Source organism: Rhinopithecus bieti, unplaced genomic scaffold (genome assembly GCF_001698545.2).
Source record: "Rhinopithecus bieti isolate Rb0 unplaced genomic scaffold, ASM169854v2 scaffold_31527, whole genome shotgun sequence".
Classification (NCBI taxonomy): Eukaryota; Metazoa; Chordata; class Mammalia; order Primates; family Cercopithecidae; genus Rhinopithecus; species Rhinopithecus bieti.
This window is the reverse complement of record NW_016813959.1, coordinates 415,139-439,899: the sequence shown is the minus strand read 5'-3', so window position 1 is coordinate 439,899 and position 24,761 is coordinate 415,139. Positions and strand designations below refer to the sequence as shown.

Sequence of the window (24,761 nt, the reverse complement as noted above, 5' to 3'; positions counted from 1 at the left end):
CCCGGTACTTTGTTCAGAGCTGATACCCAGTAGGATTCCTATTTACTAAGCGCTGATTGGTTCTTTACCACTTACCTGGTCTGGACATTCCCCCAGAATATGCATAGGGAATGGAAAAACTCCTTTTTTTTTTTGAGATGGAGTTTTGCTTTTGTTGCCCAGGGTGCAATGGTGTGATCTTGGCTCACTACAACCTCCGCCTCCTGGGTTCAAGTGATCCTCCTGCCTCAGCCTCCCAAGTAGTGGGAATTACAGGTGCCCGACACCACGCCTGGCTAATTTTTGTATTTTTAGTAGAGATGGGGTTTCACCATGTTGGCCAGGCTGGTCTTGAACCCCTGACCTCAGGTGATCCGCCCACCTCGGTCTCCTAAAGTGCTGGGATTACAGGTGTGAGCCACTGCACCTGGCTGAAAAACTCTTGATAAAAGCAAATTACAGAAGTTTTAGAGAAACGTAAATGAAGATACACAGTGAGAAAGAATAAGCAAGCGACTTAACGGTGACCCACAGGGACACCAAGAGGACAAGTCTTGTATAGAAGAGAAGAGATGCTGAAAATGTTTTCGGTGGATACGATGCCAGCCCCAACAATGCTGCACTCTCCTCCCCAACTCTCAAGAACCAGCATCCCACATATTCCATTGATAAGCAATTTCACTGCCAACAATCATCTTGAATTGCAATTCCTGACAGTTCTGTTCTACCTCAGGAGAGCACTCTACTCAATGACTCTGTACCAAATAACTTCTAACTCTTTCCACTCTGCCTTTCTTCCAAGAAGGTCGAGGCAGATCCGGAATTTATTTATGTTTTTAAGAAAAAAGAAATTTTCAGGTCACTCTGAGCTAATTTTCTCATACAGAAAGCTCAAAATCAGTCCTCAAGGCCAGGCCAAGGGTAATAACAACATTATCATCTAACTCATACTCAGTGTTTGGATTCCATCTAAAACAGGTCACAGAATTCTGAAATGTATAGGGACAAACATCAGGATAAGTCCAATTATTTACTTATCCTTGCCCTTGTTCCATTAAGAGCTTCAGGCTGCTCAAAGATCTGTGTAGCAAACATCCTGTTCATAGAATAAATGACTGTGCACTGTCTCCCTCTGCCCTGTACCCACCCTCGGCAACTCCATAAAGCAACCAGGCTGTCTTCAGTGTTGTCTGATGTAAACAGATGTCCACCCAAGGTGGACTACCCACATTTTTCTATCCAGATGACTGTACCTAAACCAGGCTACCCCATTTTCCTTTTACCTTACACACTCAATTAATTCTCATTCAATCTCTTTAGATCCTTCTCAACCCTCTAAATTCATTTCCTTGCCTTGCCTATTTTTTATAACTCTTGCTCAGTAACCTTAGAGCGTCTCTTCTTTTTGATCATTCCTTAGAGGGTCTCTTCTTTTTGATCATTCCTTGAAGGGAAAGAAGAAGAAGAAAGAAGAGAGGGAGGATGATATAGTTTGACTGTGTCCCCACCCAAATCTTGAAGTGTAGCTCCCATAATTCCCACGTGTCATGGGGGTGGGGGACGGGACCTGGTGGAAGGTAACTGAATCATGAGGACAGGTTTTTCCTGTGCTGTTCTCGTAATAGTGACTAAGTCTCATGAAATCTGATGGTTTTATAAAGGGCAATTCCCCTGCACATGCTCTCTTGCCTGCTGCCATGTAAGATGTGACTTTGCTCCTCCTTTGCCTTCCACCATGATTGTGAGGCCTCCCCAGCCATGTGGAGCTGTGAGTCCATTAAACCTCTTTTTCTTATAAGTTACTCAGTCTCGGGTATGTATTTATTAGCAGCATGAGAACAGACTAATACAGAGGAGGTGAAGGAGAAGGAGAAGAAAGAAAAAATGAAGAAAGATAGCCAGATCCTAAAGGAAGTTACAGCAAGGAAGACGAAAGTTCTAAGTTTGGAACAAAACAAAAATTCACTACTATGAAATATATCCTTGGAACAAAATTACATTTGTACTCCATAAATTTATGCAAATAAAAAATAAACATTAAAAATAAAGTAAACTAAAATTCAATTTAATGAATCAGATCACCTTAAAAGTACTTAGAAGTCTCCTGCAGAATCTCCACCTAAGTCTGCATACTCCTCCTTTGCCACATTTTTTCTTTTTAGAGACAGGGTCTTCTCTTTCATTCAGACTGGAGCATAGTGGCATGGACATGGCTCACTGCAGCCTCAATCTCCTGGACCCAAACAATCCTCCAACCTCAGCCTCCCAAGTAGCTAGGACTGCAGGTGTGTACCACCACACCTGGCTAATTTTTGTATTTTTTGTAGATATGGGGTCTTGCCATATTGGCCAGGCTGGTCTTGAACTTCTGATCTCAGGCAATCCGCCTGCCTTGACCTCTCAAAGTGCTGGGATTACAGGTGTGAGCCAACATGCCTGGCTTCTCCTTTGTCCCCTCACCTTTTTTTTTTGAGACAGAGTCTTGCTCTGTCGCCCAGGCTGGAGTGCAGTGGTGCAATCTTGGCTCACTGCAAGCTCTGCCTCTCGGGTTTACGCCATTCTCCTGCCTCAGCCTCCCAAGTAGCTGGGACTACAGGCACCCACCACCATGTCTGGCTAACTTTTTGTATTTTTAGTAGAGACAGGGTTACCATGTTAGCCAGGATGGTCTCGGTCTCCTGACCTCGTGATCCACCCGCCTTGGCCTCCCAAAGTGCTGGGATTGCAGGTGTGAGCCAACGCATCTGACCTCCTTTGCCACTTTAAATTAAGTTCTAGACAAAAGACTCACAGACTACCAGATTATTTTAAGACTATTTGATTATAATCTAGAAATAGGTATGTTCTGAAAAAGTACTACTGATTTAGAAAAGGTAGTTTTATAGATGGATGGATTTAAATTTGGAGTATTATGAGTTTGTTCAGAAGAGTTTAAGAAGGGCAGTTCTCACAAAACACACAAATATCATGAGGAAAAGACTTTGACATGACATTAATTTTGAATTTGACCAGCAATTCATTCCAGCTGATTTTATATAAAGTCCTGGTAGTGAGGACAGAGTTAAAATGTGTTATCCTATAAAAAGCACAGCAGGAACAATATTAAAGAAGTATGTGAACAATTTCCTAGTCTCTTAAAGAGCACAAAGCACTCCCCAGCCATGACCTGAGATGTCCTCATGATGTTACTATTTAAAAAAAAAAAAAGGCAAAAGCATTCTTGGGGACAGAACACTTGGCTCTGAATCCTTGTCCACAATTTATAGCCAAAAGACCTTGGAAAAGCCACTTAACTACTTTTACAAGATGAAGAAACTAGGAAGTGTCTAAGAATATCCTCTTTGGGTTTGGAAGTAAGTGAACCTATCATGAATGTGTCCTAGAGCTGGGTCATATGGCATCGTTGACATCCATGAAGTTCTGAAGACCCACTGCCTGGGTCTGGAGCTCTCATTCTCTGCAGATCAGTTCAACACATTTCCTCATCTACCCTAAACACAATGTATGTGACTCATAACATGGTTCACTTCCTCAGGGATTAAAAAAAACAGAGCTTATAAAGGTATCACCCTTTACCTAGTTAGCCAATTTTTTTCATCTGAAAGAGCTGTGTAGAAGATGTTAGGAGCAGTCATGTTTGAAAGCTAAATATACTTGAATTAAGCCTGGGAAATAGTCAAAAGTCAAATTTCCCCCAATAATCAATTTCTGTCCTCCAATATCATATTGAACTATATATTTGTTGCTTCTTTGCTTTCCTCATTTCCCCATCATCTCTTCTATTTTTACCAATTCACTCTTCTACGTCATTTCTACCCAAACTCTCTCTCTCTGCTCCCAGCAGTCCTGCTTACCTACCATTACATATTCACTAACCCTTTCAGCACCTTTGCTTATGCTGATGCCCTTGCCTACTTGGAATATCTTCCCTCTTCTTATTTCTTATCACACTTTATTTGACATTCTAAGGCTGAAGTTTCATTTCTCTTTCACATTTTTTGAAGCCTCACAGCTTCAGGCTCCCCCTTATTTCTTCTCTAAAATCCTGTTGGGTTCAGTAAGTTTCACAGGGCATAGTGCATCACTGTTCTCTAATGCTTTCCTCAGCTGGCCTAATTGAGGATGCCAGCATCCTGTTGGAATCAGAAGTGAACCAGGAACCATGGAATCAAAACTTCATGTTCATTGGAAGGAGAGAGAGCTCAGGTTGTATGAAGTGGGTATAGGGCAGCAGTAACTTCAGAACAACATAACATGATTAGCCAAACAGAAGTGAAAAGATAGCCACTGTCTTGAAAATGCACCAGTGTACACATGGCCAAAAACGTACACCTCACCAAAGTGGTGTTATAGCTGTCTTATTTATCAGTTGGCAGATTATTCATCATGATTTTCTTTAATCTTCCACTTGACTTTCTCTTGCCACAAGCAGTGTTTCTTGGCTACTAACCACTCACCAACCAATTAGTATATGACCAGGAGATGCAAATTAATTTGAATATACATCACTTGAAGCAAATCCCACTGAGATGGGTTGGTCTGCTGGAAGAAAAGGATTATCAATCATCCTCACACCAAATCATGCTGGGTTATACTATTCACATTATGGTTCTCACTGAGCATTTATTTTATTATTTATTATTATTTATTTGTTTTATTTTTTTGAGATGGAGTTTTGTCCTTTTGCCCAGGCTGGAGTGAAGTGCTGTGATCTTGGCTCACTGCAACGTCTGCCCCGTGGGTTCTCCTGCCTCAGCCTCCTGAGTAGCTGGGATTATAGGCACCCAACACCACACCCGGTTGATTTATATATATATGTGTATATATATATATATATTTTGATAGAGTCTCGCTCTGTCACTCAGGCTGCAGTGCAGTGGCATGATCTTGGCTCACTGCAAGCTCCGCCTCCTGGGTTCAGGCCATTCCCCTGCCTCAGCCTCTCAAGTAGCTGGGACTACAGGCACCCACCACCACGCCTGGCTAATTTTTTTTTTTTTTTTTTTTTTTTTAAGTAGAGACAGGGTTTCACCGTGTTAGCCAGGGTGGTCTTGATCTCCTGACCTCGGGTGATCCACCTGCCTCAGCCTCCCAAAGAGCTAGGATTAAAGGCATAAGCCACCATGCCTGACTTTTTAAAAGTTTTTATAGACAGAGTCTTGCTCTGTCCCTGAGGCAGGAGTGCAGTGGTGCTACGATCACAGCTCACTGCAGACTCCAAACTCCTAGACTCATGGATCCTTCTGCCTCAGCCTCCCAAGGAGCTAGGACTACAGGCAAGTGCAACCATGCCCGGCTAATTAAAAAAAAAATATATATATATTTTGTAGAGATGGGGTCTTGTTTTGTTGCCCAGGCTGGTCTCGAACCCTTGGCTTCAAGTGATCCTCCCTGCTTGGCCTCTCAAAGTGCTGGGATTACGGACATAAGCCACTGTGCTTGGCCTCTTACTGAGTACATACTAACACGGCTAAGACATTTGAGTATGGGGACTTCTCCAAGTTATGATAGATTTGCAAACAACACTCATCTTGACTCTTTATGCTGGGTCCTGAAAATAGTGTGTGCATTAATACCAAATAAGGGGAAAATCAGGGTTTAAGAAGGATCTCAGATACCACATATGGAGATAGAGAGTTCAGACAACTTGGCAAAAATCCCTAGATCGAGATGAGATTCTGATAACACATTGAAGGGAACAGGACCACACAAAAGCACAAAACGGGAAAGAATAGTAGGAAGGCACTATGGCCAAGAGGGGGAAGGGGATGAAACAAGTGGAAGCTTCCGGATATTAAATAAGGGGAAGCAGTAACTGTATGGCTAATTAAAGAGCAGAGCCATCTGCCAAGGCATGTCATTTAGGGAACTTCCAGAGGCGGGATGATGTAGCAGCTGAACCCTGGTATGGGAATCTAGCACACGGTCTCAGGAGTACTGGCTGAGGACAGCAGGGGAGGAGAAGAAAGTACGACACTTTAAGTAGCGTAGGCCAGATTTAATCTCAGGCTTTTAGTTTAAGGCAAATTCATCTGGTTATGAAAGCTACCGTTAGTCATTTCCACTTTAGTGTGAATGACAAACCCATACTTTATAATAATGGGACCCTGCCAAACACGTCTAGGGCAAAAGTGTGTAAGAACTGCTTCCTCCTCTCTAACTATAATCTACTGGGGAGGTGTTGGGGAGGCTTAGCGCAGTTTGAGTAAGAACAAAATGCTGGGAGGTAATAGACTACAGTGAGTTTGGAGCGTGGACTTGGAATCAGGAATTCTGTTCTACCACTCCTGAGTTATGCAACATTGCACAAGTTATTTCACTTCCCCTGCTTTATTCATCTGTGAAATGGAATGGTAGGATTTCAGTCATTAGAACATCAAAAGGAAGGTTTACCTGGCATGGGGTAAACATTCACTAAGTATGAGCTGTTACTTTTCATTTCAGAAATTAGACTTTAATCAAGGAAGGTGAAAGACAGCGACCTGCCTGAGGAGAGGCAGGAAAACACTGGCCTGCCTCGGAACAGTGAGCATGCAGGCCAGCTCGGGAAGAGGATTTGTGTGTGGTGAAGGGCACAGCAGAAGGCAGATGAGGTGGCCTTACCCTCCAATGTGTCTCTGAAAGTGGGAGTGTCATGATTCAAGTGGCATTTCCCAAGATGATTTTGGAGGTCTCTGCAGCAGGATGGGACATGGTGGGGATTAAGGCTCTAACTCAAGATCGCAGCAATAAGAGAGAGAAAAGGGGAAGACTTGGGGGATTATTCAGGAAGAACTAACACTACCCAATAAGTGACTGGATGTGGGGAAGAGGGGCATGACTTAAAGGCTGTGAGCCTCAAAGATTACAGGAGGCTGCTGCATCATGAACAGAAGCAGGGGTGTCGGTCTGAGGAAGGTGCTGGATTGAGGAAGGGGAAGGGGTGGACTTGGGTTTAAATTTGCTGAATTTCAGGTATCACCTGGGCTATGAGGAGGCACTGAACCACAGTGGGGAGACCAGAAGTACCAGGGCAAGCACTATCTAGCCGACATTTTAGCCCTGGGAAGGCTATGTGTGGTCCTTTGGGTGAAAGGAAGACAGATTTGGCACTCCCTCTCACTAGTTTCTCCAGAGGCAGTTCCATCAGCTTGCTGCTGACTACCTGGCCCGTCCCCACTCCACCCCAGGTAAAGCAGGTAAGTGAATAGCAAGGCCTTGCTTAGCTTCCAGGCATGCATTTGCAGGGCCAGTCTGTCTAAGAGCAGACCATTCAATACTGTGCAGCTCTGGTGACCGCGTGCCCGGATCTTGTGAGCTGAGTTTCCTGGCTGATTGCTAGTTACCTCTGGATTAATAAGACACCTCATTTTGGCTCCAATCTTTGACACTGGGGAATCTTCGTAGGGAGCATTAAGTCTATTTTTCTCAAGTGGACACGGTACTCAGATGTCTCACTACAATCACTGTCAATCTTGTGATATCTCACAATTAACACTGTAAGTTTGAACTGACCATGGAACATGCACAGAAAGTTGCTTCTTGCAATGTGCTGGTTGCTTGCAAACAAATCTCTTATTTAATGATGTTTTCTTTTTTTTTTGAAATGAAGTCTTACTCTGTCGCCCAGGCTGGAGTGCAGTGGTGCAATCTCAGCTCACAGCAGCCTTTATCTCCCAGGTTCAAGCAGTTCTCCTGCATCAGCCTCTCGAGTAGCTGAGACTACAGGCACACGCCACCACACCTGGCTAATTTTTGTAATTTTAGCAGCAATGGGATTTCACCACGTTGGCCAGGCTGATCTCGAACTCCTGACCTCAGGTGATCTGCCCGCTTCGGACTCCCAGAGTGCTGGGATTACAGGCGTGAGCTACCACGCTTGGCCCTTGATGATGTTTTCTTATTCTCGTCCCCTTCTTTGTATGGGTCTAGCACTAAAAAAAAGGGGGGTACTGACAAAGAGTCTGACTCCAGGGTGTGGTTTTTGCCCATGGTGGTTCTGGTACATGTGGTCTGGTGTAATTCTTGAAGGGAACCTGCTACTGCCATGAAGTAAATCCATGAAGGACTTAAAACCATGATCAGGTGTGCAAGATGGTGAACTTGCTCTGGTAACCATGTGATGGATGAGGTAACACGGGCTGTGTCAACAACATCGCCCAGGCATGAGCTAACTTATTCAGCAGAGCTCCTCTAGGAAGTTGGAATACCTACACTATCATCCTAATACCAGACTGGCTGAGGTCCACACAATTTGAATCAGCAGGCTAGGTTTTGAATTGGTTTGAGGACCTGCAAGAACTGACTTTATAGAGAGTGCCTTCCTGAGAGGAAACTCCCTAGTGATGTTAACAGAGTCTTGGAAACACATTTTTTCCACATCTCATGGGCCTGTCCTGTCTGGACTATGACTCACCTTAAATACAAGTATTAAATGTTTTTGCTAGCAATTTCCTATTCTGAAAGCACTGAATTGGATTGAGAAGTTTCCCTAGGAAACTTATTGCTAACCATGTGGATGGTCACACCTGATTCTGGGATTCCTAGAAGCCTAGATAGTGAGTTTCCCTAGGAAATTTCTCCTTCTTTTTTTGGGATGGGATCTTTTTTTTTTTGAGACGGAGTCTCGCTCTGTCACCCGGGCTGGAGTGCTGTGGCCGGATCTCAGCTCACTGCAAGCTCTGCCTCCCGGGTTCACGCCATTCTCCTGCCTCAGCCTCCCGGGTAGCTGGGACTACAGGCGCCGCTACCTCGTCCAGCTAGTTTTTTGTAGTTTTAGTAGAGACGGGGTTTCACCGTGTTAGCCAGGATGGTCTCGATCTCCTGACCTCGTGATCCGCCCGCCTTGGCCTCCCAAAGTGCTGGGATTACAGGCTTGAGCCACTGCGCCTGGCCGGGATGGGATCTTGTTACGTTGCCCAGGCTGGTCTTGGACTCCCAGACGTCGAAGCGCATGCCATCTTCCTGCCTCAGCCTCCTGAGTGACTGAGACTACAGGTGAGAGCCACCAAGCCTGGCTAGGACACTTCATCTTGTAGTCCCTGCCCACTCTCAGTCTCCTACATACTAACCCAGTGCCTGGTATCCTCAGACATCAGGAAGGGTTTCTTGAACTACCTGTAAGGGGAGTCTCACCCATCTTCAAAGCTTAGTCTCTATCCATAGGCCCTGTGCTAATGAGAATTACAGTCTGCTTAGAAATAGATGTGCTTGGCTGGGCACGGGGTGTGTCATGCCAGTAATCCCAGCACTTTGGGAGGCGGAGGCGGGCAGATCACAAAGTCAGAAGATCGAGACCATCCTGGCTAACACGGTGAAAACCTGTCTCTACTAAAAATACAAAAAATTAGCCAGGCTAATTTTGGTGGTATATGCCTGTAGTCCCACTTACTTGGAAGGCTGAGGCAGAATAATTGCTTGAACCTGGGGGGAGGAGGTTGCAGTGCACTGAGATCACACCATAGCACCCCAGCCTGGCGACAGAGCAAGGCTGTCTCAAAAATAAATAAATAAATAAATAAACAAGATGAAATAGATGGGCCTCTGGGGAAGATGTGCCTCTGGGGAAGAGGATGTAAGAGATTCCCAAGTGATCTTCTACTTTAGGAGAGTTGGACTTACTAAACCTCCTCCTGAGAACATTTTGTGAAGCTGAAGGCTGAGGCGTGAACTCCCTGGGAGGACGCTACAATGGGGTCAATTCTGCTGTTCCCTGTACACTCTGACAACCAAGGAGGACCAGGAAGCTTAACACCTTGGGTCTTTAGTAGAAGACTAAAGTTCTTCAGCTCCCTGAGAACCAGACAAGTGTTTAGCACCACTCTGCCCAAGGAAGAGATACACACTTTAGAAATCCCAGCAAATCCTTCAGGCCAGGCTGATAGCACTGGAAAGTGCCTGTGGGGTCTGATAGTGCAGTATAGGGTGACCCTTTTAGACCAGGAGCTACCAAACAGAGGTTTGTTCAGTCTCCAGAAGGCTATGCAGGTTGGAAAAGATTTCATAGCGGGGCATCTGCAGAAATAGGCAGCAGACACGCAGAGCCTCAGCCACTGGGTACTGGCCTCTAGGAAGGATTCTGTCCTTCAGGATCTTATCCAGTGGTTGCCAATACTGGCTGCACACTGGACTCATCTGGGTGTGTCGAAAAAAATGTCCATTCCTGGGCTGCACTCCTAATTTCTCATTGGTTTGGGCGTGGAGTCTGGCACAGCTATCTAAAAAAAAAAAAACTCCCTAGGTAGAAGCACTTAATTAAAACATGGTTTTAGAACAGGAGATACTCAGATGATTAGGAAAATAGGAAGGTGGAAAGTTAGAAAGGAGGAGAGGGGGACAGATTAGAAGAAATTATGTTCCTAGGTCTTTTTGGGGAGTGAGAGACCAAGTACTACTTGGGAGGTGCCAGTATTCATGGAGAATTGAGAAAATCCAGTGGGCTGGTTCTGCATGGTACAGACACCTGATAACACCAGCATCACCACCACTTCGATCACACGGGGGTGGACAGAGGGCAGTGTCTAACTTCCCTTCCTTTGAAAGGGTCATTGCAGTTGTCCTTCTGGACTGCTTTCCATTTTCATAAAACAGGGCAGTCGTCTTCCATTTGCATCCTGTCCCTCTTCTACCTTCCTCATTCTTACCCTTGACTGTGCTGTGCGGAGATGGGGCTCTGTGTCTGGAGTGCGTGGGTCTTATTTAAAATCCCTCGAACTTGGGAGCCGCCTTTTGCTTATTGCTGATCCAATTGCCTCTCTGTTAAAGACATTCGATTTGGTTTAAGAGGGCAAGGCGGAGGATGAATAAAGGGATCTCTGTGTGCAAATAGACCCCTTCAGGATTCCGTGGAGCAGAGCGCAGGGCGTGATGGCTGCTTGGCGGGCATCTGGCGTTTGTACTTGTGTATGTTTTTACCCTCCAGGCCCTGGACTCCCATTGTCACAGCCCAGCCGCCGCGACTCCCTGGCAGACAACCAGACGTTAGCCAGCCGCGCATAACTGAGCTCCTCCTGCTCTTTCTCAGTGTTTTCCTCTTCTCCAGCTTGGTCTCTCTGGTCATTTTCTGAGTCCTTTTGTGATGTCCGGAGACTGAAAAGCTCTCTGTTATCTACCCCATCCTTTGCTCATGCACTCCTTGCTGGGTGTTCTCAGATTTTCTTTCTTTCTTTGTTTCTTTCTTTCTTTTTTTTTTTGAGGCGGAGTCTCGCTCTGTCGCCCAGGCTGGAGTGCGGTGGCGCGATCTCGGCTCACTGCAAGCTCCGCCTCCCGGGTTCACGCCATTCTCCTGCCTCAGCCTCCCGAGTAGCTGGGACTACAGGCGCCCGCTACCACGCCCGGCTAATTTTTTGTATTTTTGATAGAGACCGGGTTTCACCGTGTTAGCCAGGATGTTCTCGATCTCCTGACCTCGTGATCCGCCCGCCTCGGCCTCCCAAAGTGCTGGGATTACAGGCGTGAGCCACCGCGCCTGGCCCCGTGTTCTCAGATTTTCTCTCAGCTTCCTAGCAGGACCTCGTGTTTCTTCTCCCATTTTCCCTAGTGTCGTCCCTAAGGCTGAACCTGGAACAGAATGCTTCTCTTACCCCCGTGTGGGCTAGTTCTTCTGGTGTGTGTGTCTTGGGTACTTAGGATATGTATTACTGTGTGTTTCAGTTCAGCTACAAGACAATTTTTCCGAGTGCTGAGAGGAACTGAGAAGGTGCTAGATGTGAGTGCAGTAAACAATCTGGGCCAGGAAGAGCCAGACTGTTCAGTGAGGCTCAGAAGTGCCAAATAGCACAGCTCTGAAATCAGGGAAATGGGTATGCCTCTCTGATCACAGGAGAGGAGGACCTGTCTGGTGAGAACTGGAAGGCTTTGCATAAGGAATTGACCATTTAGCAAGGCAAGTCACACTTGCTCTTATGCGGCTAGGGGACAGAGGAGCCCATCCGGCTGGGTGTGAGCTGTGAGAAATGGGAACAAGGTGAAGCAAAGCTATGCCAATGCATGTGGGACGTGTTACCCCACAGAAGGAGATCGCAGGGGCATGGAAATACTCTTTTCTGCTCTTATTGGCATTTTTCAAATCAGAAATCTCTGCACTGGCACTTTGGTTAATTTTAGGCAGTCATTATTTTTCTTTAATTAATGGTGCTTTCTTTTTTTGAGTTTTGTTTTGATTTTACTTGAATTATTAGTTCCCTAACAGTGCAGGGAGACACAGAAAGGAGTTTTTCATGGTTTCTGAGGTAGATTTTTCTTCTTTTTTTGAGACAGGCTCTCACACTCTGTTATCCAGGATGGAGGGCAGACATCATGGCTCACTGCAGCTTCGTCCTTTAGGGCTCAAGAGATCCTCCCAACTCAGCCTTCCAAGTAGCTGGGACTACAGGCACATACCACCATGCCTGGTTAAGTTTAAAAATTTTTTTCCATAGAGACAGGGTCTCCCTGTGTTGCCCAGGCTGGTCTCGAACTTCTGGGCTCAAGTGATTCCCCTGCACTGGCCTCCCAAAGTGTTGGGATTACATGTGTGAGCCAGTGCACCCATCCGTAGACTGGATTTTAAAGGTGAGGACATAATGCCTTTACAAGGACTGGGAGAAACTAGATGCAAAGTATCCTAAGGGTGAGGTGAACCTGGAGCTTACTGTAGAACTTCCAAAGGCATTCCTTCTAGAGCAACCATCAGTTCTGGCCTTGGAGACTTTATTCTTTTGTTTATGTAAGTGAAAATAATTTCCTCATAAAACAGGGGATTTCAGATTTGGCGCCTCTTCAGAGCAACCATACATAAAAATAGGAAACTCATTATTTATAGGCACAAGGAAGAAAATGTTCTCAGTACTCCCGAAATTGGCCTTGGAGCTGCTGTTTACGCCTCCCTCATCCTTGCTTTTTGGGTATGTTCTCCACCCTTATCCCTGCAGGGGATACTTTCTCAACCCCCAGTGGATGCCTGAAACTGTGGATAGTACTGAACTTTATACAGTATATATTAATAGTATATATTAATATTATGTTTTTCCCTGTGTTTTCCCATATATACATACCTCTGATAAAATCTATTTTGTACATTAGGCACAGTAAGAGATTAACAACAGCAACTAATAATAAAATAGAACAACTATAACAATAAACCACATTCATTATTTTTGTGCTTTGGGGCCATTATTAAGTAAAATAAGGGTTTCTTGGAACACAAGCACTGTGATACCATGACAGTCAATCTGACAGCTGAGACAGCTGCTGACTGACTAATGAGTGGGTGGCGTCGACAGTGTGGACACCCTACACAAAGGAAAAAATTCGCATGAACAGAGCTGGATGGGGTGAGATTTCTTCACGCTACTCAGGACTGCGTGGAATTTAAAACCAGAAAGTGTTTGTTTTTGGAATTTCCCGTGTAATATTTTCAGACCAAGGCTGACTACAGATAACTGAAACTGGAAAGCAAAACCATGAATGAGGGTGGACTGCTGTACTTTACATTAATAATGGGCTTTACACCTCCCAGAGAAATTTTATTTTTATTTTTACTTTTTTTAAAAATAATGAGATAGGGTCTTGCTATTTTGCCAGGCTGGTCTCAAACTTCTGGGCTCAACTGATCCTCCCGCCTCGGCCTCCCAAAGTGCTGAGATTACAGCTGTGAGCCACAGCACCTGGCCTCACAGCAAGTTTTTACCTCCATTACTTCATTTTGATTTTCCTGGACATCTTGTGAGAGAAGCCAGTCATTTTGCAGATAAAGAAATTGAGGTTCAGTGAGGCTAAGTGTCTTGTGGAGGTCACACAGACTGGAAATGGAGTGGGCAGGACATGAATTTAGGTTTTCTGAGTCCAAACCCAAAGCCTCCCCCATGCTACCGTGGTGCCTCTTTACATCATCTGTATTGCTGGAGTGTTCTGTCTCATTTTGCTTTGTTGGAGAATGAGGTGTTTGCGGAGAAGAAAACAGAATCTTAGGAACTGTAGGCCAGACTAGATTACAGAGGTTTCCAGTGTCAAGCCAAGGAGATTAGTTATGTCTACAAGCTACCAAGACAGAAAGAAAAACAAGAAAGGAAAAGCATTAATACATTTTGAAGAAAAGGTCACATATTGCTGGAATCATAAACAGGTGTCATGGCTTCCTATTTGCACCTGGTCTGAAATGTTTCTGAGGTGTTATCTGAGTGGTTCTGGATAAGTAGCGTAGACTTGCAACCCCAAATAGGTGAGAATCAGTGGATGATAACCCCATCGTGGTCAAATGGCTGAAGTCCTACCCACATCTTAGAATAAAGCGATCTCATCCCATTTTCACCATGCATTGAAATTGCCGCATACCCTATTAGATCGTGGACTCAGTGCTGCTAAGGACCAGTCAATTTATTCTCTCTAGTTCTTTCCTGTGATCCAATACCTGGTGTTGAGCAGGTAATCAACAAACTGCTGAGTAGTTGAGTGAACCAATGTCACTACCAAAATACACACTGTTTAGTATTTTCCAATGAAGGTTTAAATAACAAGAGTGTAGGAACCATTCCAAGAAACTGGCTTTTGTTGTTGTAGATCACTGAAAAGATTTTCAGGGGACTCTGGACTATGCTAGACATAGCTAGCTATGACTGCTTTTATTCCACAGTTTGTAGAAGGGCATGGTTTAGCATTTGGAAAAGATTAAAGTGCAGAGATTTTGGTTAACTGTGACCTATTTAAAAATCGGTCCTCAGCTGTTCGTAGGTACAAATAGGTCAATGTTTGGGTATGCCCTTTTTATGTTTCTGACTCAGCCACTCAACTAGAGCAATAAAATGACCAGAATTGCTGATTCTCAATTTTTACCCTTATGTTAACATAGATCATAAGTTAAATATCTATAAAACAGTAGCAATTTCATTTAAAAACTTAGATAAAACCCAGGAGATAAAAGATAAAGATTAATGCTGTAGCAAAATATTCCTTTATTAGTCAATTTATAAAATTTAAAAATTGGACGTTAAGTGGTCAGATTTTTTAGTGGGAGAAACCCAAGTGACGTTTAGAGTAACTATTGAAAACTGCAGGCCGGCATGATGCCTCACACCTGTAATCCCAGCACTTTGGGAGGCCAAGATGGGCAGATCCCTTGAGCCTAGGAGTTTCAGAGCAGCCTGGGCAACATGGTGAAACCCCATCTCTACCCTCCCCAAAAAACAGCAAAAAAATAAAATTTTGCTGGGTGTGATGGCATGTGCCTGTGATCCCAGCTACCTGGGGGGCAAAGGTGGGAGGATCCCTTGAGCCCAGTGATCTTCCCACCTCAGGAGGTTGCAGTGAGCTGACATTGCACCACTGCACTCCAGGCTGAGTGACTGAAAAACAAACAAACAAATAAAACTGCAGAAGTGCAAGTCTGTGTTGACAAGCAATATTTTTATATTGGGAAAATGGATTTAAAAGAAACAATCAGCAAAGCATAAGCTTCAGGTATACAAAGATGTTAAGAACATTTGTATGGTTTTAAGAGAAAAACATGAACTTAGATTCTATTACCCAACATGAAGAAACTGCCGATTCCACAATGCAGAGGGAAATCTCTTGTTAAGGTACAGATCCTTTCTAGTGAGCTGGGTGACAAGAGAAAGTATAGAGATTCTCCTCTTGTGGTAAATAAATCCTTTCCTGCTAATATTTTCATATTCCTAAATTATGGTATAGTCAATGAACTTGAGACTTAGAAGGGCCCTGAGATCCATCTTGACCAAATCTCTTATATAAGAGGCCCCAGGGGTTAAATATTTGCCTAAGCTCCTTCCTAGATAACAGCAGAAAAGGAACTAGAATTACAAGAATTCAACTTCTTGTACTTTATTAATAACACAGCAAAAACATGATCTGTTCTCAGTCGGTTGGCTACCACGTAAACAGTGCGAAGCTAAGAGATTAGGAAGGTGCTGAGGAAAGCCATTGAGCATCCACAGCTCCACTGCCTAGGCAGATGGTCAGCAGGCAGTTTAGCTGTGGGAGTATTTCCAATTTGCATGAATGAAACATGGACAAATAAGATAAGGCTGGCTCCAGGAAAGTAATTTCCCCAGTTCCTATGAGCCTTGGATTTGGAAAACTGCAGCCCATCCTGGAATTAGGGAGCATCACAAACGGTACTGGGTAGAACTCCCCATGTGGCCTCCGCCCACGCTTGGAGGCAGTCAAGGTCCCAGGTGCCGGCTCGCCCACAAGCTATGGCTGAGACAGAAAAACAAAGGAAAAAAAGTCCTCCCCAAACACACACATAAGCAAAACCCATCTTCCTGTGTTCTCTGCCAAGAGAGCTGGAGCAAAAGAGATGAGTTTGAGACTCTGATTCATCCATCAAGACAAATAAACTCAGTCTATGGAGGTTAGGAGGGCAATTTGGGAAGCAAACTAAAGTTGAGTTTTGGAAACGGGCTCTAAAGAAAAGGAAGATGACATCCTGGGAATTTAACTCTATGACGAGAAGAGAAAGCGGCTCACTCTTGAAGCGTGGAGTACTGCAAATGCCAATAGGCAAACATCCTCAAAAGGCAGCTCCAGAGGCTATCTTGCCAAGGTGTCAGCCCTCCTCCCAATCCACAAAAACGTGCACTCTGAGTTCCAAGCTAGCGTCCTGCTGAGCTGAAGGAGCATCTCCAGTGGAGAAGGCGGCCCCATGGCACTGTTCCATTTCAGCAGCAGCAAAAGAAGCTCTGATTGGTATAACACACTTCCTCCAGTGGCGCCAAGCTCCTGGGCTGGCCTGGGGCATCCACCCTTGCTCCCTGGTCAAAGCCACTGTCTTTACCTGCATTCACTTCTCTGGTGGCCTCCTGGCCTCATCCTCAGGAAATCGCTAACACATCTTTGTTTCTATTATCTCTCTCCGCTCCACAGTCCTGGCTCCCAGAGGACTCTCAGGGTGGTCTGGCCAGGTATTCATTTGCTCCCTCCCCCCATCTCCAGCCCCAGCACGGACCATAGCTGTGAGTTTGTGCTCAGACTCCGTGCACTCTCTCTTTCTTTGTCCCTGAGCATCACTAGAGTATCTGGCTAAGGTCCCGTCCACCCTTCTGGTGGCATGGATCTCCCATCCCTTTATCAAATCCACACCTCTGCTTTTTAGGTGGAGCTAATTCTGCTCCCCTTGAGTGTGGTCTGTACTTAGTGACTTACTCTGGTGACACATTTGAATAAAATATAGTGGGAGGGACAGTGCATGCCTGAAGCTTCTTTCTTGCTTTTTGTGGGATCACTTGCTCTGGGCGAAGCCAGTGCCATGCTGTTAGGATGCTCAAAGAGCACAAAGGAGAGGTCCATGTGATGAGGAACTGGGTCCTCCTGACAACAGCCATGTGAGTGAGTCAATCCAAAGCCAGAACAAAGTCCCTGCTGACACACTGACTGCAGCCTCATGGGACACTCCAGCCCAGAACCACAAAACTAAGCTACTCTCAAGTTTTGATCCGCAGAAACTACGTGAGATAGTAAATATTTATTATTGTTTTAGGCTGCTAAGTTTTGGACTAATTTACTATGTAACAGCAAACAACTAATATTTTCCTTTAGTTTTAAGTGTTTTTTTTTTTTTTTTTTTTTTTTTTGAGATGGAGTCTTGCTCTGTTGCCCAGGCTGGAGTGCAACGGTATGATCTCGGCTCACTGCAACCTCCGCCTCTTGGGTTCAAGTGATTCCCTTGCCTCAGCNCAAAGGAGAGGTCCATGTGATGAGGAACTGGGTCCTCCTGACAACAGCCATGTGAGTGAGTCAATCCAAAGCCAGAACAAAGTCCCTGCTGACACACTGACTGCAGCCTCATGGGACACTCCAGCCCAGAACCACAAAACTAAGCTACTCTCAAGTTTTTGATCCGCAGAAACTACGTGAGATAGTAAATATTTATTATTGTTTTAGGCTGCTAAGTTTTGGACTAATTTACTATGTAACAGCAAACAACTAATATTTTCCTTTAGTTTTAAGTGTTTTTTTTTTTTTTTGTTTTTTTTTTTTTTTTTTTTTTTTTTTTGAGATGGAGTCTTGCTCTGTTGCCCAGGCTGGAGTGCAACGGTATGATCTCGGCTCACTGCAACCTCCGCCTCTTGGGTTCAAGTGATTCCCTTGCCTCAGCCTCCTGAGTAGCTGGGATTACAGGCATGTGCCACCACACCCAGTGAATTTTTGTATTTTTAGTAGAGACAGGGTTTCACCATGTTGGTAGGGCTGGTTTCGAACTCCTGACCTCAGGTGATTCACCTGCCTCAGCCTCCCAAAATGCTGGGATTACAGATGTGAGCCACCGTGCTTGGCCTTAATTGTTTTAAAAGAAGAAGAAGAAAAAAAGAATAATACAACATCTTTGAACTTTCTCCATCATCAGCTAGAGTTCTTTCTTAATTAATAATCATAATCTCTTTTTGGAAGGTTTTTTTTTTTTTTTTGGTTTGTTTTAGTCATAAAGTCCTCTCTCTAAGAATTAGGGCAAAAAACCAAAACCAAAGCAAAGTATCAATAACATAAACAAAGTCCTCATGGATGGACAGTTATTTATTTGGGAACATTATGACTTGACCCCAAGAAGATGTCTGCAATGATAATATATATTTTCAAGGGCTGTTCTTAACATGTTCTTTGTACCTGCCATCCTAGAATCTTTTATGTTACTTTCATCATTATACAAAAAAGAACTGGAACTTATATCCTCCCAGGGACCCCAAAACATAAGCCTTAACTGTGAGCATCTGTAACCTTAAACAGTCCATGGAAGACACAAGGGATATTTTTTTTTTTGTGACTCTTGTATTTATACTTTAAGAAATAATAAGTGAGATTAACTTGTCATATGCCATAACACAGATGTACCTGTAGGACATTATGCTGAAAGAAATAAGCCAGTCCCAGGAGGGCAAATATGACATGATTCCATTTGTATGAGGTATCTAAAGTATTTAAACTTATAGAAGCAGAAACAGAATTGTGGTATCCAGGGGCTAGGGTAAGGGAGAAATGAGGAGTTGCTGTTCAATGGGTATAAAGTTCTAGAGATCTGCTGTACAACAATGTGCTTATAGTTAATGTCTTATTAAGAAACACTGTACTGCACACTTAAAACTTTGTGAAGAGGGCAGATTTCATATTATGTGTTTTCTATCACAAAACACATAAAGAAAAAACAAAGTGAGATTAAAATGACCTTATTCCAAGATTCAAAGCAGTGATTGCTTTTTTGCAACACTTCAGTACATCTCCAATAGACTATTGCATGGTCTCAAAATTCCTCAAAACTGAAAAAAAAAAAAAGTTTTACTTGTTTTCATACAAAACAAAAAAATATTGTGCTCTTCTCCCTGGAGAATAATTTATAGGGTAGGGAAAAAGATGGATATCATAAAATATTTAAACCAAACATAAGGAGAAGAGGTTGTGGTTACAAGAAATTTGGGAATCACTGATCTGGAAACCGGTTGAGGTTTCAAAAGAAGTGGGCTTTAGGCTGGGAGTGGTGGCTCATGCCGTAGTCACAGCACTTTGGGAGGCCGAGGTGGGCAGATCTCTTGAGCCCAGGAGTTCAAGACCAGACTGGGCAACAGCCCTATGTGGAGGTGCATGCGTATAGTCCTAGATAATTGGGAGGCCGAGGTGGGAGAATCGCTTGAGCCTGGGAGGTGGAGGTTGCAGTGAGCCAAGATCATGCCACTGTAGTCTAGCCTGGGTGACAGAGACTCTGTCTCAAAAAAAAAAAAAAAAAAAAAAAGTGAGTTTAACAAAAAATATGTGTGCATTTGAAATGCTAACCTCCAGTCAAAGGACTGACATCACCAGTTTACTATCTAATTTCCCCCTATAGCAAAGACGTGTAGACACAACAACCAAGGGAGTGGGGAGTGGGGGGGAAACGGCAGCCAGTGACAAGTGATGATGAAAAGCAATGAGCTAATGCACAGATAAGATGGGCCTAGCAACACATCAGTAATGGTAGAGAAAAATAAAGGAGGCTAAGATACTTTCTATTCAGTAGTGCATGACTGGAGTCAAAAATGAAGAACATACAAATGGTAGGATTTTGTCATATCATTTTTCACAGAAGAAAGAAAAGAAAATATCAGAAGATGGGAACTGGCACATGAAAGGTTGAACTGTCACAGCGCATGTATATAATTACCAATGCCAAGCAGTAAACCAAGAATGGGATTGGTCGAAGGCACCGAGGGAAGTGAAAGGAAACTGGATATACAAGAAGAAAGGGACAGATTGTGTTTAAATTTAGAACATGGGCTCATGCCCTCAAAGTTGACTGATAGCTGGAGCATGCTTTCTCTTCAGTCATTCCTCCATTTGCTACTTTTTTACAATAAAAGCTAATTCTGTGAAGCTTTCCATGGCCACTGGTGGATGCAGGCCCCTTCTGAAGGACACGAGAGAAATGTGAAAGCTGCAAGGAAGCCTTTCTGGCCAAGATTGGAGAAATTCTCTGAGCCCCTCACCCAGCCATCAGGCCTAGAGGTCTAATGTGGGTGGTTGAATCACCAGTTTGAACCAACCAGGCTTGCCCCTCCCAGGCCTCCTTCTACGGGTGTTTTTAGGAGGAAGGAGACCTCATGTCCTTTCCTGGCATTGTTTCAAGACAGGATCTGACCAAGACATCTTGACTTGCCTAGTAAAGAAATTCAACTTAGTGGGGAAGCTTGACTGCCCATTTGGGGTCTTGGGCCATTTGTGGGGCTGGAGGGAGCAGAAAAGAGAATCAAGACAGCAAATAGGCCTGGGATGATGGCTCATACCTATAATCCTGGTGCTTTGGGAGGGCAAGGTGAGAGAATTGTTGGGGCCAGATGTTCGAGACCAGCCTGGGCAACATAGTGAGGTCTGGTCTCTACAAAAAATAAAATAAAAAATAAAAGAAATAAAAAATTAGCCAGGTGTGGTGGCTGTCCAGCCTGTCCTTGTACTGTCTTTTTAAGTTTTCCTTAGATAGTCTGTCCTTCTGTGGTGACACCTGCCTGTAGTCACAGCTACTCGGGAGGCAGAGGTAGAAGCATTGCTTGACCCCAGGAGTTTGGGGTTGCAGTGAAACATGATGTCACCACTGCACTCTGGCCTGGGTGACAGAGAAGGCACTGTCTCTTAAAAAAAAAAAAAAAAAAAAAGACAGCAAATAAGCAGAGAGAAGGTGGACAGGAGCCACACATTACAGAAACTTCTCATTATTGAGATTTCTGTCTTTCTAGGCTGTTTATGGTCTCTCACAACAAAACAAAACGGGGTCAGGAGCGGTGGCTCACTCCTGCAATCCCAGCACTTTGGGAGGCTGAGGCAGGTGAATCACTTGAGGTCAGCAGTTTCAGACCAGCCTGGCCAATATGACAAAACCCTGTCTCTACTAAAAATACAAAACAGCTGGGCATGGTGGTGTACGCCTGTAATCCCAGCTACTCGGGAGGCTAAGGCAGGAGAATTGCTTGAACCCCGGAGGCAGAGGTTGCAGTGAGCCGGAATCGTGCCACTGCACTCCAGCCTGGGTGACAAAGTGAGCTCCTGTCTCAAAAAAACAAAAGACGAAAAACACCAAAATGGAAGGTCCTCAGTGGGAACTATTCAGCACCAGCCCTCTGTAGGTCCTGGGAATCTTAAGTGAGTCTTTTCCTCTTTCTTCTAGAAGTTATCCCAGAGTACCATATTTTCCCTCAAAATGACTGGAAAATTCATTGTATAATGTCTTATTAAGAAAATAATTTTCTAAAGAGGGTGATTTAAATAAAACAAAACCAAATAAATATTCAGCTTATGTTTGAAGGAACTTTTTCTATTTCCTCTATCCCATCCCTTCCCCCACAACTAAACAAAAAATTTGATTGTCTTATTATGTTAACATGGATTCAGTTATCTATGCATTTCCATTAAGGATAACAAATTAAAAAAGTACATTTCCTGCTGAAATCACATTTAACAAATCCCTTTGAGGACAGAAAAAAGTGCAAACCATTTAGAAAGATTAGTTTGTGGGAGGAAGAAGTCAGTTGCAAATCACTCCTCTGCATTATCCTCTAGTTAAATGAGGTGGACGCCCCAGGCCACATTTATAATGATGTAAGGCTCTCAATCTCTTACTGCAAGCCTGAACCATAATTGTTCTCAAATCAAACATGCAATGTACAACCAAAAGGTTCAATAAGAAAACCTTTGTTTTCTCTTCTGAAAGTCTAAGACAACATAAACCAGCTCACAAACTGGCCGCAGGGGTAATAAGCACTGGATACCAGGGATGCTCAATGTATTTTTCTATTTCATTAAGATTGATTAATTCTAAAACACAAATGGGTTCAAGCTTGTGGATCAGTGCTGAATACTGTAACACACATATCTCAATGTATTAAATAATTCATTGACATACAATTGCTAATTAAAAAGGCCAATTCATTTGAAGATGGGTTCTCCCTGCACCTATTCATTGTACACTACTTCCTACTTCTTCTGCTCTGAATACACCTGGCCCTGCAAGTTACTGAAGTCCCGAGGGTCCATGTGCATAAGGCAGTGGTAAATCTGGAAGAAGTGTGTGAATCTATATAAGGTAAGGCAGGAGCATATGTTGGTCAAAAGTGATGCCCATCAATGCGGTACTCCAGGTCCTACTGAAGACAGTTTTTGATATACTGGGGGGAAGAAAATACTTGGTGTTTAATCGATTTTAATCAAATTGAAAAATACACTGAGCATCCCTTGTATCCAGTGCTCATTACCCCTGCGGCCAGTTTGTTAGCTGGCTTGTGTTGTCTTAGACTTTCAGCCTGTTCCTCCTGCTGCAGCCTCTGGAAAGCCACTTCTAGTCAACCATTCAATTCCATGCTGTCATTGAGTATACATACGTCTCAGCAAGTCAGGAGAGGTCTGCATGGGTTAGCAGAGCAGGATCTGTCAGTAGGAGGCCTATTTGGGGCTTTTACATCTGGTGTGCCTATTTTCTTCCTTCATCTGTGCTGACAACTAAGTTTGCACTCAGTCTGGTGTCACAGCTGGTTCTTAATCACTTGGGGTTAGATTAAGCAATCCTGGATCTCTGACACTGGCCATGTTGCAACACACACAAGGAAACTGTGTCTTTCTTTTTCCCCGGGTGGTCATTGTGTGGGCAGTGTCCTCTAACAGCACACACACGGCTATCAGGTTCTCCTCCCAGAATAAGGGACTGATCTCAGCTGATATCAGAATAGGTCTAAGGGAGCCACATCAGCCTTGATGTGGCATATTTGGTCATGGAGGCTAGTGGGGTACTCAGGAAGGCAGGTTTCATGCGGGCTTTCAAAACTTTGGGTCTGCTTAGGAAGGTTTGTCTTGAATAGCTTTTTTTCCTGAGGATTGGGAACCTTGGCTGGGGTAAGGGAGGTGATTATTAAAAATGTCCTAGGCTTGGTGCAGTGGCTCATGCCTGTAATCCCAGCACTTTGGAAGGCTGAGATGGAAAGATTGCTTGAGGCCAGAAGTTCGAGACCAGCCTGGACAACATCGTGAGACCCCTATCTCTTTTTTAAAATTTAAATTTAAATTAAAAAAAACTTTTATTTTAGGTTTGGGGGTACATGTGAAGGTTTGTTACATAGGTAAATTTGTGTCACGGGGGTCTGTTGTACAGATTATTTCATCACTCAGGTATTAAGCTCAGTACTCAATAGTTATCTTTCCTGCTCCTCTCCCTCCTCCCACCCTCCGCTGTCAGGTAGACCCCAGTGTCTGTTGTTTCCTTTTTTGGGTTCATGAGTTCTCATCATTTAGCTCCCACTTATAAGTGAGAACACATGGTGTTTGGTTTTCTGTTTCTGCGTTAGTTTGCTAAGGATAATGGCCTCCAGCTCCATTCATGTTCCCACAAAACACATGATCTCATTCTTTTTTATGGCTGCAGATATCCTATCTCTACAAAACAATAACAAATTAGCTGTGTGTGTGTGTGTGTGGGAGGGGGGGTGCCCCTGTGGTCCCAGCTACTTGGGAGGCTGTGGCAGAAGGATTGCTTGAGCCCGGGAGGTTGATGATACAACCAGCTATGTTCACGCCACTGCACGCCAGTCTGGGCAACAGAGGGAGATCCTGTCTCAAAAAAATTAAATAGGCAGTTGCAGTTGTGTTCTCTAAGTTCTTATCTTTCTGCCAGTGCCACCTAGATGGCCTCTCAAAACCTTGACTCAGCCGCCACCAGCATTGCTGCTGCCTATAAAGGTGCCACCCCCAGCAGGGGTGCCGCCTGGGACCCTGTGGGCAAAAGGCTACAGCAGGAGTTGATGACCTTCACAATGCCTGGTGACACAGGGATTTCTGCCTTCCCTGAATCAGGCAACCTTTTCAAATGGGTGGGGACCATCCATGGAGCAGCTGGCACAGCATATGAAGACCTGAGGTATAAGCTCTCCCTAGAGCTCCCCAGGGGCTACCCTTACAATGCGCCCATGGTGAAGTTCCTCATGCCCTGCTACCACCCCAACATGGACACCCAGGGTAACATCTGCCTGGACATCCTGAAGGACAAGTGGTCTGCCCTGTATGATGTCAGGACCATCCTGCTCTCCATCCACAGCCTTCGAGGAGAACCCAGCATTGATAGCTCTTTGAACAGGCATACTGCCGAGCTCCGGAAAACCCTCACAGCTTTTAAGAAGTACCTGCAAGAAACCTACTTAAAGCAGGTCACCAGCCAGGAGCCCTGACCCAGGCTGCCCAGCCTGTCCTTGTGGTGCCTTTTAAAGTGTTCCTCAGATGGTCTGTCCTTTCTGTGATTTTTGTACAGCACTCTGTATCTTGAGCTGTGGTATTATTATTATTATTATTATTATTATTATTATTATTATTAT

General features: G+C 44.3%; 1 protein-coding gene and 1 pseudogene across 1 annotated transcript in view; one reads left to right on the top strand and one right to left on the bottom strand.

The window, feature by feature from the left end:
* The window catches only part of IGFBP7 (insulin like growth factor binding protein 7), a 78,376-nt gene that overhangs the window by 14,630 nt on the left and 38,985 nt on the right, over positions 1-24,761 (bottom strand). The window lies entirely within an intron of this gene.
* LOC108513480 (ubiquitin-conjugating enzyme E2 C pseudogene) lies at positions 24,011-24,636 on the top strand (annotated as a pseudogene).